General features: G+C 35.8%; 1 protein-coding gene and 1 non-coding gene across 4 annotated transcripts in view; one reads left to right on the forward strand and one right to left on the reverse strand.

The window, feature by feature from the left end:
* ZDHHC17 (zinc finger DHHC-type palmitoyltransferase 17) overlaps positions 1–16,930 on the forward strand; it is a 328,798-nt gene that overhangs the window by 146,563 nt on the left and 165,305 nt on the right. The gene's annotated exons all lie outside the window — the stretch shown is intronic.
* Positions 14,551–14,611, reverse strand: LOC116156630 (U7 small nuclear RNA). Its single transcript, XR_004140475.1, has one exon. It is a non-coding gene; the product is annotated as a U7 small nuclear RNA (small nuclear RNA).

The following is a 16,930-nucleotide window of genomic DNA, read 5'->3' on the forward strand; positions in this document are numbered from 1 at the left end:
TCTAAAACTTAAGTCATTATCTCCATTTATGCATTGATTTTTCAGTGGTTACTGAGTGCCTTCTGAGAGTCAGATTATGCTAGGAAATGAATATATACTATGCTGAGTAAAATAGGCTTGGCTAGAAATTAAAATGAAGAAGTAAATAGAGGCCAGATTCTGTAGGAAGTTACATGGCATGGTTAGAGTTTTAGATTTTATTTGGAGTGCAATAGGAAACCACTGGACTGTTTTTAGCAGGTAAGTGAACTGACCAAAACTGCTTCTTAAAAAGATAGCTTCTCTGTAGAAGACTGAAGAAGGGTAAAAGAGAAAGCAAAGAGATAGGAGATTAGTGCAAAAGCCCAGGCAAGAGCTAAATGTGACCTAAAATAGGATGAAGCTATGTTTTGGAGAAAGGATAGGTTTTTTTGTTTGGTTGGTTGTTGTTTTTTTTTTTTCTTTGAGGGGGAAGATAATTAAGTTTGTTTGTTTGTTTAATTTATTTAGAGAAGGTGCTGGGGATTGAACCCAGGACCTTGTGCATGTTAAGCATGCAGTCTACCACTTGAGCTATAACCTCCCCTGCAAGAAAGGATAGGTTTTGTTGTTAGCTTGATTTAGGGGTTGAAGAAGGGAAGATCAATAATTACTTTCAAGTTCTGACTTCAGAAATTGGGAAGATTGGAGAGAGGATCTGAATAGACATTTTTTTAAGAAGACATACTGATGGCCATTATATACATGAAAAGATGCTCAGTATCACTAATCATCAGGGAAATACAAATCAAAACCACAGAGATACCACTTAAAACCTGTTGAAATGGCTATTATTAAAAACAAGAAATAACAAGTGTTGGCAAGGATGTGGAAAAAAGGGAACCCTCATGTAGGAATGTAATTGATGCAGCTACTGTGGAAAACAGTATGGAGTTTTCTCAAAAAATTAAAATTGGTAACTACCATATGACCCAGCAATTCCACTTCTGAAAATTTATCTGAAGAAAATGAATAACAAATTCAAAAAGATATCTGCACCTCCATGTTTACCACAGTATTATTTACAATAGCCAAGGCATGGAAACAACCTAAGTGTCCACTGCTGGATGAATAGATAAAGAAAATGTGATATAAATATATTATTCAGCCATAAGAAAGAAGGAAATCCTGACATTTGTGACAACGTGAATAGATCTTGAAGATATTGTGCTAAGTGAAATAAGTCAGATGGAGAAAAATAAATACCATATGATCTCATTTATATGTAGAATCTAAAAATAAAAAAAACACCCAAACTCATAAATAGAACAGATTGGTGGTTGCCAGAGTGCCAGAGGCGGGGAGTGGGGATGGACGAAATGTGTGAAGGTGATCAAAAGGTACAAACTTCTAGTTATAAAATAAATAAGTCCTGGGGATGTAATGTATAGCATGGTGACCATAGCTAATCATACTGTAGTGTGTATTTGGAAGTCGCTATGAGAGTAGATCTTAAAAGTTCTCATCATAAGAAAAAAATTGAACCTGTGTGTGGTGATGGTTGTTATTGTATTACTTTGCAATATATACAAACATTGAATTATTATATTGTACACTTGAAACTGATAAGTAAGTTGTATCTCCATTTTTAAAAAAGCTCTTAATTTCATTGATCTTCTCTATTGTTTTTTTAGTCTCTGTATCATTTATTTCCACTCTGATCTTTGTTGTTCCCTTCTACTATTTTTAGGCTTTGTTTTTCTTTTTCTAGTTTATTGAGGGGTAAATTAGGATGTTTATTTGTGATCTTTCTTGTTTCTTTTGTTTTAATTTATTTTTGTCCTTTAAAAAAATTTCTTTTGGTGGGGGGAGGTTATTAGGTTTGTTTATTTTATTATTATTTTTTTTTATGGAAGTACTAGGGATTGAATCCAGGACCTTGTGCATGCTGAGCACACACTCTACCACTGAGCTATATACCCTTACCCCCAATCTTTCTTGTTTCTTAATGTAGACATTTATTGCCCTGAACTTCCCTCTTACAACTTCTATTGCTACATTCCGTAAGTTTTGATATGTTCTATTTCTATTTTCATTTTTCTCAAGGTACTTTTTAAAACTTTTCTTTTGATGTCTTCTTTGATCCGTCAGTTGTTCAGTAGCATGTTGTTTAATCCCCACATATTTGTAAATTTTCCAGTTCTCTTTCTATAATTGATTGCTCATTTCATACCATTGTGATTAGAAAAGATGCTTATATGATTTCAATCTTCTTAAATTTATTATGTATGGCCTAGCATGTGATCTGTCCTGGAGAATCTTCATTGGGTGTTTGAGAAGAATGCATTCTGTTGCTTTTGGATGGAATTTTCTATAGGTCTGTTAACTCAGTCTGATGTAACATACCATTTAAGACCTGTCTGGATCATCTATTCTTTGATGAAAATAGGCTATAAAAGTCCCCTACTATTATTGTATTGCTATCTATTTCTCCCTTTAGATCTGTTAATATTTGTATTGTATGTTTAGATGCTCCCTTACCTGGTTCTTAACATAGGTTATATGCTTTTATCAGAACTTTAGGAAAGAGTAACTTCCACTTTTATTTCTGCCACCTTCCATAAGTAGAAAGAGTGTTTTATTTAATTGGTGATTTGGGGAGACAAAAATAAGTCTCAGTCCCTTTCTTGCCATGTTTTGCAGATTTACCTAACCACAACAGATTATGTTTTATTCTGTTCCTCATTCTGTGTAATAAACTAGACACATGTGAAATAGGGCCCAGGCCTACCTCCTAGAGCAAGCCTGAGGCCTAATTCTCATTCCTTCTACTGTTGACCTTACTGAGTGTAAAACTGATCCTGTCTAAGTTTATCTGTCCTGAAAACCTAAATTTTCATTTGGTATGTCATCTCCCATTTGGACCTGGGGAGAGGTACTGAAAATCCTGGTTGTGGCTGTACATTGAAGTCATATTGTCCAAGCAGCTTTATCGGTAAGAAGCTTTTTAAAAATTTTTTTCTCTATCTGACTCCCTGTCAATTGGTTCTGAATTTAGAAAAGTGTTAAGACATGTAAGCAGCTATCACTGCCTAATTCCCATTATTGATAGGGCAACTCTACCCAAAAGTGGTTGTTTTATAAGAACCTAAGTCTCATAAAAGAAATGGAAAATGAATTCTTGACAGTCTGACAATAAGGGAATAAAAGATTCCAGAAAAGAATGATAGTAATTATTAGAGGATTAGTAAAATAAGAATTTGTTCATTTATTTGTGAATGCCTACTGCGTATTAAGCAGCGTTCTAAGTAAAAGTTTAAAGAGTTAGAATACTTTAAACAAAAGTGCCCTGGTGCTCTAATTTGGCTGTTTGAGTTTTGAATTGTTATAATGATCAACAGCAGAGCAATGTTTTATATGCAAAGTCTGTATGATTCATTCAATATAATAAATATAACATTTGAGTGCTTATTACTTATCAAACAAGCAATTCCTATACAATATCTGATTGAATCATCAAAACAAATCTATGAGATAGATAAACTAGAATAGTCTAAATTATCCTGCAGTTGGAAAAAAAAGTCAGTGGTCCAACTGAACAGATTTATTTCTTTTTCCAAAAAGTTGGCTCTGGTTGCAGACAACTGTCCTCCACGTAAAGCCATGATAATCCGGGCTCTTTCAACCTTGTAGTGTCACTATCTTAACATGAGTCTTCTTTCATGATTGTCCCAGTAGGAAAAGAAAGACTGGAGAGTTTCCTATGGACCTTCCATGACCTCATTCTAAAATTGACACAGGTCAATTCCATAATATTTAATTGGCCAGACTGAGTCACAAAGCCCCATCTGGTTGCAGGGTTGCTGAGACATAGTCAATCCACAGAGTGTACCCAGAAGGGAAAGAGAACTGAATATCGATTACTACTAGCATTACATACCATTAATGGCTATTATTATTGTTCCCTTTGCGTAGGTGAGGAAATGGAGGCTTAGCAAGGTTAAGTAACTCATTCAAGTTTACACAGAAGTAAGCAGAGGTGCCATTTATGTGAACCAGGATAATCTGACTCGAGTTTATACCTAAATCCTGTATTTCGTAACATCACGCTGGAAGCCTGGCAGAACCTAGCCATCATTAAGGATATTTAATTCAGCTCAATTCAAATCACAATGCATTTACTAAATGCTCTCTTTGTGTCAGGCACTGCATTTCCATCTGGAGGAGTGTTAGATTATTTGACCATTTAGATCTATTCCAACTTTGAGATTGATAGAAACAAATGGGACAACTGTGATGGTTAATTTTATATGTAAATTTGGCTGGGCTATAGTGCCCAGCTATTTTGTCAAAGTTTACTTTGATGTTTCTGTGCAGGTGTTTTTGGATGAGATTAACGTTTAAATTGGTAGATTTTGGGGATGTGGGAGGACCTCATCCAATCAGCTGAGGGCCTTAACAGAACAAAGACTGACCTCCTCCAGCAAGAAGGAGTTCTGCCAGCAGACTGCAACTCTTCTCTGAGTCTTCACAGTCACATGAGCCATTTCTTTAATATAAACAAATCTGTACCCATTAATGAATCTCTCTCTCTCTCTCTCTCTATGTATACACACACACACACAACAAAATCCTATGCAAACTCTATTTATATTTTAGAATGTCAAGTAAAATAGCAGAATCCTAGGCTAGAATAATCTACAAAAATAAGTCAATGTTTATTATATTTTCTATAATACAAGAAGTTTTTAAAAACTTAATTATAAAATGCATAGTTTTTGGCAAAGAATCTTATAAACTGAAAAAACAGCCAAAACACTCTGCCACATATAGGCCTTAGAATGTGGTTTTATAGTCTGTCTACTCAGGGGAGTGTTCTAATTATCTTCACAAACTCAGTGTTGTGAGAATGTGTGTCTAGGTGTTAATTATCATTTTAGAAGGAATTCAGTTCTCCTTCACAACTGATAATGCTAACAGTCTCCAATTTTAATTTGGCCTCCTGTGTAAGATGCTGTTTCTGAAGTATTTAGTTGCCCCCTGCTGGTCACACAATTATAGATTTCCTAAAAATATAGATTTCTCAGTAAATTGCATATGATTACAAACTTCTAAAGGGATGCATTGAACTTTTCATCAAATGAACTCACAGTGGATTTCCAGGGCTCAACTGAGATAAGTAAGTTAACCCAGAGTTCTTCCTAAATGTGATTCTCTTCTTTCTTACATGTCATATATTATGTGTCTTCAAATCCTTTTTGAAACCAGGTGGGAATAACATCAAATTGAGAGGGGAAAAAAGTGCTTGTTCAAGAATCTTAAAAACTGCATTTTTATTCTGTCTCTGCTACCACCTCTCTAATCTTGGACAAGACAGTTTAACTTCTTAATACCTACTTCCTCATCTGCAATTTGAAGTATAATTGACGTGCAATGAAGTGTACTTATTTAAAGTATAATTTGATAAGTTTGATGTATGTATACAACCATGAAACTAAAACAAGATAGTAAACATATTTATCACTCCCAAAGTTTTTTCGTGCCACTTTGTATTTCTTTCTTCCTCCTCCCGCCCCTCCCAGGCCTCTCCTATCCTCAAGTAACCACTAATGTGATTTTGTCACTATAGATTAGTTTACATTTTTCAGAGAAGATTGAAAATTTTAAGCTCACTAGTTTACATGACTAAAATGAGATATGGAAAAACTTAAATTCTTTTACAATATTTTTTAAATTGAGATTTCCTGTGTTGATACCTGAGGCAACAGGTGATGCAGTGGTTAAAGGCCTTAACTTTAGTGTAAGTAGACATGATCTTGGGTCTTGGCTTTGTTATTCACGAGCTGTTGTGACCTTGGGAAAATTACTCAACATCCTAGCTGAGGTTAAGAGTTTCCCCATACTTAGGGAACAGGCTAATAATAGCATCTATCCTCAAAAAGATGTGAAGTTGCATGCAATTAGCTCAGTGCTTGGTCTGTTCATAAAATACATTCAACCAATGGTAGTCACTTATCTTTAGACATTTCAAAGAGTACCAACCCACCTTTTAATAAAAGGAAACAAGAACTCTGACTATGGAGCCAGTAATCTTAAGGCAACCATTTTCAAAGTTTTATGTGAAAATTACAGTCATTCCCTGTGCTAGACGTGGTGTCCATATGACTCTGACTCAGATCCTTTTCATAAGTGCCTCCCTGGTTTTTCTTCCTCACAACTTTCCTCAAGTTCATGTTTCCCTATCTTTGTAGTTCTGTCCATACTCTCCCCAAGCATATGATCTGACAATCATTGATTTGACAAATAACTTGGCGAAAGTAGAGTGAATGATAGTCACCGCTCAGATGATAGGCACCATGAAAACAGAAATAAATAAAGAATACTAGTGCTTTTTTGGGGTGATAAATATTCTTTAATAGTTTTCTTCTCTATATTCAAATACTTCTGTCATTCTTTTGAGCTGTTAAGCTTTGCCAAGTTCATACTTGATAGAGCTCTCTCTCTACAAGAGAAAATAATTAAGCTCCGCTTGCCAGCCTAGCCCAATCTAGCATCCAGGGTAAGTTCTGGCTTTGTGGCAGACAGAGTTTAGATGCTGTATCTTGGAAAACTTTCCTTTGCTTCCTTTGCTTTCTTTCATGAAATCTTAGCATTGCTTCATTAAAGATAGTTCAGAGAAATTTTATGGGAGGTGGGGGAGGATCATAATTCTTCTGTGGGAAGGAGAATCTACTTACTGTCTACTAATTTTGTAATGTACCATCTATACAGGTTTATTCACTCCTTCTGTCTTAGCCTGGCTTCCTCCCAGAAATTAGAGTCTAAGACAATAACTTATGTACAGGTAGTTGATGGTGGAAAGAGATCCCAGTGAATAAGAGTGAAGAACTGGGAAACTAAAGCATGAAAGGAAGGAAAGCTAATTCAAGACAACATTATCAATCTAGACATTGCTGTAAGCAACAAGGTTTCATTTTTCTAGATCTTTGAAAAATTGTGCAGAATTCATCTAGAATTACCTGTCTGAATAAGAAAAGAGCATTTATCCACTAGTTCCCATCCCCCATTGTTCACTGTGGCAGATAGACCCTAAGGTAACTACCAGTGATCCCTGCCTTGTAGTATTAATTCCCTTTTTTAAGCTCCTGATCCTAAATGTAGGTGGAATCTGTGAATTGCTTCCAAGAGAATATGGCAAGAGTGGTAGGATGATACTCCCATAATTACATTACATTATATGGTAGTTGCTGTGGGATCCATCACTCCCATCATTATGTTACACTATGTAAGAATCCATCTTGCTAGCAGAATTGCGCTTTCTCACTTTGCTGCTGTCTTTCAAGAAGCAAGCTACTATGTTGTAAACTGCCTATGGAGAGAACCATGTGACAAGGACCTCAGATGGCCTCTAGAAGTGGAAGACAGCCTCTGGCTGATAGTCAGCAAAAAACTTCTGAATCTCTTAGTCCTGCAACTGCAAAGAAATGAATTCTGCCAGCAAGCTCAGAGTTTGGAAGCAGAGTTTGCAGATGGGAACACAACCCAGTAAACACACTCAATGGGACTCCAACTAAACTGTGCCTGAACTCTTGACCCACAGAAACAGAGATAAAAAGTATGTATTGTTTTAAGCTGATAAATTTATGGACTTTGTTACACAGAAATAGAAAACTAATACAGATTTTTGCTACCTAGGAATGGGGTGTTGTTGTAACGAATACCTAAAAATGTGTCTGTGGTTTTGGAACTGAGTGATGGGTGGAGGCTGGAAGAATATTGAAGAGCATCATAGAGAAATTTAATCACCATGACTATCAGTAGAAATATGGATACTGAGGACATTGCTATGAAGGGCTCAGAAGGAAGGGAGGAACATGTTATTGGAAGCTAGAAGAAGGAGAATCCTTGTTATGCAGCAACAAAAATTTAGTGAAATTATCTCCTACAGTTATGTTGAAAGCAAAACTTGTAAGTGATGAACTTCATTATATAGTTAAGCTGATTTACAAGCAAAGTGGTGAAGGTTGACCCTGGTTTATTCTTAATACACAGAGCAAAATGAAAAAAAAAGAAAGAGAGAGAAATAGTTTAAGAGGAAAACTGTTAAACTGTTTTTTACCCCACATGGTAAAAAATATTAATGCTAGGAGATGGCTTATGAACATTGTCAGGAAAGCCTGCTCTAGAGAAATATGCCCAGGGAGTAACTTAACAATCTTTTGTTAAAACCTCAAAGAGATCAAAAGGTCAGGGTGTTTAGTCACACAAAGGGCCATTTCAAGAGACAAAGGATGTGCCTCAGATCCTCTCAGTCAAATCACTGGACCTTTAAGAAGTTTAAAGGTTGTATCTCTCAGTCTTAGACTCTCAGCCAGAGCCAAAGATAGAGAAGTATTTTGAAACAATCTGTAGATTGTGTTGTTTCTATCTAAAGGAGTGAACCCCATTGAAATACATAGAGACCCACAAAGTTCTTGAGAAATGTATTTCAGCAGAAACACTACCAGCTTGGAATGAGGACAGGGAGAGGAAAAAACAAAAGGAAGCTATCAGATCCCCTAAACTTTACTGGCAGGAAGTAAGCTGATAAACCTACTCATACTTATTTGTGAACACATGCTATGTTGCATGGAAAAGGATGACTCAGAGGGCTGACCCAAGAACCCAGAGGACAGAACGAAGAGCCATGGAGGCTTATTTTCAAGCCAAAGAATCTAATCAAGGAACTCTCAACATTCACTTAGTAGTATTTCAAAACAATTATGGCCTAGGGATTCTTTTCTACTTTCCATTTTCCCCATTTTTGAGCTGGAATGCCTATAGCAGTTATACTACATCTGTCCCACCATTGAATGTTAAGTATGTTAGAAGCAGGTAACTAATTTCTTTAGTTTCACAGGTCCATAGATGAAAAGTAATTGTATCCAAGAACTATCTCCTTTTCTGAGTCCACTCAAAACTGGCAACCTTCCAAATCACCCCAATTTATGTCAGGGAAACTCTTCCAGACAGGAGACTAGATCTGGGACAATTGGAAATGTTCCTAAAATCCTCTAAGCCTTATCTGATCTCTTCTTGGGTCCCCTCCCCATCACCAAGATCATAAAACTGCAGCTCCTCTCCATTTTCTGTATCCCATATTTCACCAGTCTCTCCTCTTCTAAATCAAAATAAGCACTCTAGTTTCTTGCAGCCTACACTCTCCAGTCCCATTCTGGTGAATGATGCAGAGTATGAATTTAGACCACCAGATCTCCTAACTATAATGAAGATAATTTAGTTTTATTACCTAAAAAGACTATTGCTCAGAAGAACAAATCTAGGACCTCAGCACTCAAATCCGCACATTGCAAGTAGTCTGGGGATTCTGGTGCTATTAAACCCATGCTCTAGTCTGTCTTCTAGAAGCTACCTTGGGGTGGGAGCATCAGAACTCTGACCAAATAAAGCTAAAGTTTAGATCAGACATTAGTAGACCAAGGGATGCAGGTAATCCTATCTTCATCTGACTCTCAGATTCTCTGTTATTTCGACTCAAAATTGATTTGAACAATTTCTGGACTGAGGAAACATACACTTACACAGGGGAGCTACCATTCCCTCACTTCTGTTTCCCAGTAGACCTAAGAATGTTGCCTGGGGTGGGGCTGTAGAGGACAGCAGTTCTTAAGCATTTGGTCTCAAGACCCATTTATACTTTTTAAAAAGTTTGGAGAATTCCAAAGAGCTTTTGTTTATGTGGATTATATCTGTTGATATTTACCATATTATAAATTAAAACTAGTAATTTTTAAGTTTATTGATTCCTTTAAAAATTACAATAATAAGCCCATTATAGTTTAACATAAATAATCTGTATTTCATGAAAATTAACTGTATTTTCCAAAATCATTTAGTGAGAAGACTGACATTGGTTTTACATTTTTGGAAATCTCTTTAATATCTGGTTTAATAGAGGAAAGTTCAATGCTTATATCTACTTGTATATTCAGTCTGTTCTGATATGTTGTTTTGGTTGAAATAAATGAAGAAAATCCAGCCTCATACACATATGTAATTGGAAATGGAAGGAACATTGTAAATGTTCCCCATTTCTTACCCTCCATTCTTTTTGCGAAAGTAAATATTTCTTGCCTCTATTTTTATCTACCTAATCAAACCCCACATAATCTTGTAATGATTCCATTTTAATTCTTGATCTTGTTCCCAGGAACCAACGTAGCTCTTCAGGGTAGAATTTTATTTCATTTATGTATTTATTGATTAATTTATTATTGAATTAAATAAGTTTATTACTTTTAAAAAGAATGTTCTGCAGATCTACTCTTTCCTTTGTTAGAGAGATGGCATTTGCTTTTGGCCTTACAGGGTGACATGATTTGAACAGGTGAAATGAAAGTGTAGTTTTTCAAAATATAAGAAATAATAGTAGATTTATGGAGGTAAGAAAGCATTTCTCCTTGCTTAAGGAAAAGCAAGGAGGATGCAGATAGCAGAGTAATTAAAGACAAGGCCAGAAAGGCAGTATAGGGTCGTCTCGTGGAGGTGTTGAATGCCTAGGGTTCATTTGATAAGCAGTGGGGAGCTATCAGAGATGTTTCAGCAGAGGCAGAGGTGATGGGGTGAAACAGGCTTAAAATCAAAGCATTATTTGCTTAACATTTTTTGGGCAACTATAGATGAAAAGAATTTGGTGGAGAAAAGAGACCTGAGGCAAGAAAACCAAACTGGAGGCCTGAACTAGGGTGGTGACCCAAGAAGTGGAGATGAATGGAGACAGATTTTGAGAACAATGAGGAAGTAAGATCAGAATGTGGTGGTGAGGGAGAAGTGGTTGTCAAAAATGACTCTACTTCAGTTGAAAAAAAATTTTTTTTTTAATGACTAGAGTTTCAAGCATGAATTACTGTGAAATGGTAATGCTGTTCAAAGAAGTCAGCATTATTGTAAGTGGCTATACTCAAGGGGGAGCTAATTTTACAGCACTTACGAATATTAGAAGACTGTGGTTATAGCTAGACTGCTTTATATGGTCTCTTTGCAATATAAATGTAAAGGGGGAAATGAAAAATGCACTAAGTATTTTAATTCTCTGTAGAGTTTCTCTCTAGAGAAATCTAACAGTAATCGGTAGCTTTTCTGTGGTCCATATAGCACAAAGATAGCTCTTATAAAGCAATATATATAGAATGATTCTATATGTTATTTATTATGCTAAATTGTATGTCAGTTAATTCTCACAACATTTAGATAATTTTGTCTGGATTTTCATAAGAGAAATCAAAGTACAAAGAGGTTAAGTAACTTCTCCAAGATCAATTAGGAAGTAATGGAATGACATTTGAAACCAGGTTCTGTGTGGTTTCAAAGTCTTTGTTTCTTCTACTTGTACAGTTAAAATATCTATGTGCCTTTCCTCCCTTTTCCTTCTCACAGAATGAAAAGGAAATAGCACATTTTGGCATGGATTATTGGTCTTTATTATATGATTGTACCCAGAGATTCATTAATGCCTTCTTAGGAGATCTGTCTTAAGAAAGGCTTCTGCTCAGGGGGCTCTCCCTTTTTTTTCTTCCAGTTTTATTGAGATATAATTGACTTACATCACTGTATAAGTTTAAGTTATGCAGCATAATGGTTTTGCTTATATTGTGATAATGTTTAGTTAGCATTCATCATCACATATAGATAAAATAAAAAGAGGAAGCAAAGAAAGAAAAACATTTTTTCCTTGTGATGAGAACTTTTAGGATTTACCCTCTTAACTTTTCTATATATCATACAGGAATGTTAACTATAGTTATCATGCTGTGTGTTATATCCTGAATACTTATTTATCTTGAAACTGAAAGTTTGTACCTTTTGACCACCTTCCTCCAATTCATCCTTCCCTAACAACCACCCCCCTACCTCTGTTAACCACAAATGTGATCTTTTCCTGTGATTTGTTTTTCTAAGATTCCACATTTAAGTGAGATCATACAGTATTTTCCTTTCTTTGTCTGACTTACTTCACTTAGCATAAAGCCCTCAAGTTCCATCCATGTTGTTATAAATGGCAGGATTCCCTCATTTTTTAATGGCTGAACAGTATTATATTATATATATACTGCAGCTTCTTTATCCATACATCTATGGACAGGCACTTAAGTTGTTTCCATGTTTTGGCTATTGTAAATAATGCAGCTATGAACATGTGGGTGCAGATACCTTTCCGAGTTAGTGTTTTCATTTTGGATATATTCCCAGAAGCGTAATGGCTGGATCACATAGTACTTCTATTTGTAATATTTTGAGGATCCTCCATACCGTTTTCCTTGTGGCTGTACCAGTTTACAATCTCACCAACAGTGCACAAGTGTTCCCTTTTCCCCACGTACTCATCAGTATTTATCTCTTACTATCTCTTTTTGTGATGGCCACTTTAACATGCAAAGGTGGTATCACATTGTGGTTTTAATTTGCATTTCCCTAATGACTAGTGATGTTGAGCATCTTTTGATGTACCTGTTGGCCTTTTATATATCTTCTTTGGAAAATGTCTATTCAGATCTTTTACTCATCTTTTAATTAGATTATTTGGCGTTTTGGTTTGGGGTTTTTTGGAGGGGGTTGTTTTGTTTTTTTGTTTTTTGGGTTTTTTTGGCTATTGAGTTGTATGAATTCTTTATACTTTTTGGATATTTACCCCATATCAGATATCTGGTTAACAAATATTTTTTTCCCATTCCATGGTTGTCTTTTTACTTTGTTAATTGTTTCTTTTTCTGTGAAGAGGCTTTTTAGTTTTATATAACCCAGCTTGTTTATTTTTACTTTAGGTGTCATAGCCAAAAAATCATTGCCAAGACCCATGTCAGGGAAACTTTTTCCTATGTTTTCTTCTAGGAGTTTCATGGTTCAGGTCTTATGTTAAAGTCTTTAATTCATTTTGAGTTAATTTTTGTCAGTGGTGTAAGACAGGGGTCTAGTTTCATTATTTCACGTGGGAATGTCCAGTTTTCCCAGCACTATTTATGAAGAGACAGCTTTTTCTCCCTTGAGGGGCTCTCTTTCAACTACTTTCATGGACCACTACTTTTTACTCCAACTACTTTCAGCTACTTTAATGGGCAACTGCTTTTCCCATTGGAATGACAATTGCTATCCCTTACTTAAGACTGAGAGAGAGAGTAAGTAATAAAATTAATTTAATTGAAATACTACAACTTAAGAGTAGGTATAACAATTTTAGATGTAGCTATAGTAAATACTGTCATTAAAAAATAAAACAAAGGTAGACAAACTCCTCTGAAACCACTATAAATTTAGACAAACAGCTGAGAATGACTTTAATAGCAAGTCTGAGCATTCAAGTATGGAGGTCTTCTTCTACATGAGGGAAGATAGAGGATGATGAGTCTTGGAAATTAACATTACTGTTGGGTGCTCCCCCAGAGTGCAATAAGCAGAGATCCAAGAAAGCCACACCTGTGCTACATCTGATAATATGTTGTCTGGCACTTGATAACTAACTGCTCAATGAATGTAAGCCCCTTTCCTTTTTGCATTTTACAAAATGTTTCCACATACCTCATTTTGTTTCCTCTATATATTAAAAGGAAAATCCCAAGGAGTGAACTGTTACCATTCTCATTGTAGTGGTACATAAGAATCTTTACTCATTGAACTGAGAATGACTAGATGATTCTGCAGTTTGGTCTCTCTAACCTCAATGTTCTGGGTCTGCACTCTCCCTGTAGAAATTGATCATGTGTTTTTCTGGCCATTGAGCTGTAATAAGAAAGATCTTCCTGCTTGGAGTCCGTACTGAGTGTGGATCCCACATAAGTAAAGACCCATGACACTTTTGTGTAATGACATTGAACTGAGTTGAGGACTTTACTGTTAATCCCTTTATCGCCTGGGTTGAGTGGGTGACATTTTGTTTTATAAAGATATACATACTAGGCTCAACTTGGCAAAATTTCAAAGGAAGTCTCATGGAAAGTCTCAGATATGAGGTGGCATTTCTAGAACTGACAGCATTTGTGTAAGTGAAAAAGAGCTTTGAAGATATGAAGAAAACAAAAGCATTATCCAACCATGTCACACAAAGGAGATGGGTCTGCCAACAGCATGAAGGGGAACTGGGAGGAGATAAGGTTAACCATATCTCCAGAGTTCAGATGATAGGGAATGTTGACCAGGAAGATGATAAATTTTGACTATAACATATTTAAGAAACATTTGGTTTGGGAAGAAACTATTCCTAGGTAAAACCAACATCACCTTGCCTATGACATGTTTTTTGTGTGTTTACTTCAGGTTCCTTCATTCTGTGAAAAGGAAGGGCAGGAAAGCATGATGACTAAGTACCTCAGGAAAACCACAGACCTCATTTTCTCTAAAGGAAAGCAGGAAGAGTGACCCCCAAAACAGTACAGGGGGATTGTTTTTCCCTCAACTAGTGTCTGACAATAATCCCAGAACCAGGAAAATTTCCTTACTATCTTAAATTCAGACCCTTAACAATCAGAACCCTATATATCATGAGATAGTTATTAAATAAGGCCTCCTAATCTCCTTTCTGTAATCACCTATAAAAGCCAGAATGGCATTCTGGGTAAGCCAGAATACCTGCAAAACAAATTTAAATAGACCTGTATTAGATCCAGTTTATAATATCATACATAATATCTATACTCTATTTGTTCATTCAGTAAATATTTATGAATTCTCAACTATATACCAGACACTGAGAATACAGTATTTACAAGACAGATATGATCCCTGACCTCATGGAACTCTCAGTCCCCTGAGGAAAACAGGCATTAAATAAATAATTGCATTCATTTTTTACCTTTGTAACTTTGTAAAAAATGAACAAATATCTTTTGAAGTTTTATGCTAGGTGTAGGAGTGAAAGTTTAATCTACCTGGTTGTGAATGTATTAATTATATTAGTAGAACTTTTCCAGTTGTCACCCTTAATATCCAATAATGCTGTCTCCCCTGCCCTTTGAAATGGGGATCAAATCTCCATATCAAACCATTTGCACTAATTATAAAATACTATCACTTACACACTGGAGGCTAATCAAAGGAGCCTGTGAATTCTTCCACTAAACGAAATTTCTCTACCATATTGAATCTCAGCTGACGTGAAACAGACCTATTCATTTCTGTTTCAGGAAGCAGAAAGCTGCATTTTCTTTGATCTGAGAGTTTATAAGACCCATGAGATCTGAAAATCGTATTTTAGAATATGGCATGGTGAAGAACTGAACATAAAGACCCTAATCCAATAGCTCTATGTCTAAGACTTGTCCTTATGTGTTAACAAAAGATTTAGATTAAAAAAAATGAATTTTTTTATATATATATGGCTTAAGCCTCTTTAAGGCAATATAACTAGAGGCAAAGGTAAGCTGATCAGACTGCTCTCAGAAAACATCAGAGGGACTATTTCTGAGTCATCAGACAAATACAATAAGAACTTATACCTCTCAAGTCCATCCCCCTAAAAATAGATCAGGACAATCTCAAAGCACATGTTCTTCCACTGAAGTGTATGTCGAGCTTTTAGATTTCTGGTCCCAATTTTGGAGATAATGGTCATTCTTTGCACATCATCATTTCAAGAAATCCAAATGCCAGGACTGGTAATGGTCCTACTAAGACTATAACAATTTGAGATCTATTACTTTTATGTAATAATTTTAATTATGAATAACCAAAAAATTCACTCTGGGCTCCTCCACCTAAAAGAAAAGAAAAATACAAAACTCAAATAACATTTTCTAAAAGATTCCATGGTCTCCCAAATTTGGAAATGTGTATGTAAGTAAAGTAAATTTATTTTAAAACAAGTGTTCCATGGAATGCTTTTTTTTTTTTTTAAGATTGGTGGAATCGAGAAAAAAGAGATATATGCATAGTATGCTGGTAAACTGGCTTTCTGAAAACAAAAACAAAGACAAAACTCTGATTTGAAGTTTTGTTGCCTCTGTTAGTATAAATACTCCCACCATGGCCAGTTCTAAGCTCCTAGCCTGAAATCCCCAAAGAGGGAAGAGATGTGCACACTCAGCTCTCAAGAGCCTGAGTAAGCCAGATCCAGCACCCACTGGCTGTTCCCTGAGGGGAAAAATAAGTATCAGCTTATTTTCTGTCAAACAGTCCAAAGACTACATCTTCTCTGATGCAGTTCCTAGAAAATCCAGTTCGGGGAATTACACTTAATGTTGGTTTTAGTACTCTATAAAACCAAAGATTCCTTTTATAAAGCTTTTCAATGCTGTACACTTTGATGTGATTTAGGTTTAAACATGGCAACCAATTTTCCCTAATGAGAAGTATAGATAAAGTTGTGAATGTTTGTTAATAAGACAATGACATTTAAAAGATTTGTGTTACTTGGCAGCAATGTTTCTATCCTGTTGGATGAGGTACATTTATAGTGCTCTCCATGGCTGTCCACCAGATGGCAGACCTTTCACAGCAACCTTACATAATAAGGCACAACTGCATTTCTGCAAGGCTGAACAATAATTTTCGACGACGCTAAAGGAAATAAAAAGCACATTTGATTAAACAACAAATGCAGGAGCTCATTTGCAACTTGGATTATATTCTTATTTCCCCTCTCCAGCCCACACCTCTCCTTGGGGATCCAGAGGGTATATTATCCAACTGCTTTTTCCTGATATTTTCATTCATGGAGACATCTGAGTTTGAACATGGCTAAAACTGGACTTTTGATCTTTCCATCTCCTCCAGTTCCACTTATCTTTCCACTTTTTCTTACAGCTGCTCATCCTAGAAACCTGGAAATCATCCTTAATAATTTTATTTTTCTTATCTTCCATATCTAATCCAGCATCAAATTCTACTGATTCTTGTCTATCATCTTTCCTGAGGATGACTGCCCTAACCTCCTAAGTCATCTGCCTTCTTCTATTCTCCACACAACAGAAACAGCATTGTTTTA

The sequence above is a fragment of the Camelus dromedarius genome, chromosome 11, assembly GCF_036321535.1.
Source record: "Camelus dromedarius isolate mCamDro1 chromosome 11, mCamDro1.pat, whole genome shotgun sequence".
Lineage (NCBI taxonomy): Eukaryota > Metazoa > Chordata > Mammalia > Artiodactyla > Camelidae > Camelus > Camelus dromedarius.